The sequence below is a fragment of the Dermacentor albipictus genome, chromosome 10 (genome assembly GCF_038994185.2).
Source record: "Dermacentor albipictus isolate Rhodes 1998 colony chromosome 10, USDA_Dalb.pri_finalv2, whole genome shotgun sequence".
NCBI classification, from domain to species: domain Eukaryota; kingdom Metazoa; phylum Arthropoda; class Arachnida; order Ixodida; family Ixodidae; genus Dermacentor; species Dermacentor albipictus.
The window spans coordinates 55,646,249-55,649,595 of NC_091830.1; the positions used below are offsets into that span (position 1 = coordinate 55,646,249).

A 3,347-nucleotide genomic window follows, 5' to 3' on the forward strand; every position below is an offset into this window, starting at 1 on the left:
CTCAATTTAAGCGCATATAAAGTATGAGCAATGCCTCCATCCTTAGTATTATTTCAGGGGAAGAAAATCTAAGGCGACAACATTAAATCGTGTAATGATGCTCCGCTCGACTCGCACCACTGACCAATACAAATGATAATGCTACAATATAAGTACTGAACAGGAACACAGATGTGAGTAAAAGTAATCACAAGGTGAATGCAGAAAGCTTTCTGGACGATATGTGAAAAGTTTACAAATGAGTGTAATATTTAGTATCGTTACATTTGAGATGTTTTCCTTATGAACTAGTAAATTATATTTCACATCACATACCTTGGCCGCATTCAGTATCGCGGATCTCTTTGTCCATGGCAACCACTGGGCTGTCAAGTGGGGGCTCTTGCACATGGGACCACGGTGCGGAGTCTGGAACAAACAAGTGAAAACAAAGCACCCAATAAAACCAATTCTTTCCTGTATGCGCTATGCATTTACCTTTAGAGCAGCCAGGTTGTGATTCTTGCACAGGCATTCAGGCCGATTCATTTTCTATGGAGGCACCAACTGGGACAGTCCTCTCTAAAGCAAAAAAAAGAAAAAGAATATATATAGATCCCACGCACTGTGGGAATCGATGCAAGCAAAGCTTTCTGTGCTGTTTGCGTTCAGTGGCAATATTTGGCGGTGATGTTGACGGCCTACGACAGTCGTGATGCGATGTTAAATGTTACCTTACGTGCACCACTTTTTTTTTCATTTATTTACCCTAAAGGCCCAGCTTGGGCATTACATAGGGGGGGGAGAACAATTGATATAAAATATAAATGATATACAATATACATTGTAAGTCGACCTTCCTTATATGAAGTAGTACATGCTATACAATCTTTACGTCACTACTAATGTGACAACATCAATTGTGTTTGCCTATGTAGTACACCAAACAGCGAGGCGTGTTTGCTCGAGGCATTGTTGTGCGCCATTGTTCGTATGCTGCAAGCAATTTAGCACTGCCATTCTTCACACGGGCGCATGGCATCGTGGCTGAAATGTTTATTTGCTCGACAGCCGCTTGCGTGTTGTCGTCTTGACGCTGCGTGTTGTCGTCTTGACGCTGCGGTACTGAGTGCAGCTTTGCGTCTGCCCGCCTGCATCAGTTGTCATCATGTACAAACTTGCAGGGTGTTTATTTTTCAGAAATAGCAGAAACGTGCCGTTTCATTCTTAAACTAACATTTTTACAGTTTCTCCGCAACTGTTGCCATGTCTAGTAGCGACTCTTTTATTTAGGCGACCCGAAATGAAGCATGCTTTCTGGTGGCGTCTTTCCATTCTTCCACATCATACTATGTATGCAAGGCGCCACGAGCGAATATCAACTATTATTCATCCGTTTGGTCAGGGCGTTGGCTTTACAAATTCTCTGTATTATCTTTCCATTGACTATCTCCCCTCTGGAAATTTGCACGTGAGTACAAAAGCGCTGCAGCTTCTACAATGCTTATACCGCAGGCTAACGCGTAATTACAGCGCTCCAGAGGTAATTGTGTCGATGGCCGAGGAGTTTCAGAGGACATTGTGACGACTAAAAAACTCCAGAGGGCATTGTGGCGACGCCCGCGCAGTTCTTGCTGGAAAGGGCTCACAGACGTCACTCCCGCGTCCCTACTATGTACAAGTACAATGTAATTTCTCGTACACTGCGTACATTATGTACATTACGTACTCAACCACTCCCCGACGCCGCGTGCAGGTCAGCGACAGCAGCAGCAGTGGAAAAGCCGAAGGAAGTGGCAAAAAAAAGCTTCGCTTTAAAATATTTGATACACTAGGCAATCAAAAAAGCTTTGGCCAACATTCCACATTATACTAACCATATTGCACTGAGGAGACTAGATGTGCAAGCTTCCACAGTTTCATGTGACACTGAGGCCTCGAACAACGGTGCCTGGCACATTGCATTGCACCTTTGCCTCGGCTGCATTTTTCGTTTCTGAAATTATAGAGGCAACGAAACGACATCATTAGTGTTCACAAAGTAATGCAGAGCGCATTGCAGAGCTGTAGGCAAAAAAAAAAGACGCGTACATAAGCAAAATTCGTGCGAAAGCTACACAACATGTATTCTCTGAAACAACGCTGTATATAATTATACATCATTGTGCGAAATTGGAATGCAAGTTGTAAGAGAAGGGGTGACGTTGCGGTAAAAAGAGAATTGTGTATTCTTCGCAGTTAGTCAATGCTAACCACCGATTCTTATGTTAAATTACTGGCCCGTTTGACTAAAAGAAAATAAAAAAACACGCATTTTTACCCAAAAAGCGAAGCACTAATAGCGATAGCAAAGCATTAGACCACTACTCAAGCTAAGGTACGTAGTTTTACCTGCCGTAACAGTAATCATTAGCTTACTAATAACAATGGTGTCACGCGAGCACAGGCATTAATGAACATATCTCATTTGACGACCGCGAACAATCGCTATCAAGTTGACTTGAGGAACGCAGAGGGGAGCGAACGTTTGTTTTGTTGCTCCCTTAAACGCGTCCCCGAACTTTTGAGATTACGCGACCTCCAGCACTACTCGCACCGAAAGAAAGCAGAAATGCAACCACGAACCGCCTCGGCTTGCCCGACCTCTGCACACACCGCAGATTACCTCCAGGCCAGGGCGCGGGCAGTCACGCACCACCACAGCATGGCTAACGGAGGGTGCACGAGGCGAGTTGTGCAATACTGAACGATTTCTGTCAAGCACATCAGCCCAAAGCACGGCGTCAGTACAAGAAACGTATTGTTGAGGTCATTTAGTTGCCCTGACACAACTCATCCCGCCGACAAGCTCAATATTTTAGAAAGGTCTAATCCAATATTTGCACAAAATGACAACATGACAACATCGAATTTAGCTCAATGTAAATCGAAGAGCATAAAGAAGCAAACATATCAACAATAACCTTTTTCAGAAACACTTACGCGAAGCGAGAGCATGCATCATGTCAAATGTTGAATTGCGAACTATAAAGAATTCACGTACTATCCACCCAAAAATAATTTAAAGCAAAAGTTCTGCTTACCGAGATCACATATTTTTCCGTATGCATTTGTGTCGTGGTCACAATAGTCACACCTCACCAGGTTGTCACTTTCCGACAGGCGCAGAATGGTGTATCGCTTGCACTCACAACCCGGCTCGTTGCAGCGACCGCGCAACACACCGAAAAGGTCTCTGCTGCACAAAGGCATGAGGGTGCAGCGGATGGCGCAAGTTCCCAGTAGAAGCGGTAATAACTACTGCAGACTTCAAGTGGTGGCAGCACACAATGGTGATCGGATGGTATCCAAACAAGTCAAATATAATG

At 44.2% G+C, this 3,347-nt stretch overlaps 1 long non-coding RNA gene across 1 annotated transcript; it reads right to left on the minus strand.

The window, feature by feature from the left end:
- Nucleotides 1-477: 477 nt before the first annotated feature.
- On the minus strand, nucleotides 478-3,082 carry LOC135917057 (uncharacterized). Its single transcript, XR_010569168.2, has 3 exons — nucleotides 3,063-3,082; nucleotides 1,857-1,975; nucleotides 478-561 (listed from the first exon to the last, which is right to left on the minus strand). It is a non-coding gene; the product is annotated as an uncharacterized lncRNA (long non-coding RNA).
- Between the last annotated feature and the right edge of the window lie 265 nt (nucleotides 3,083-3,347).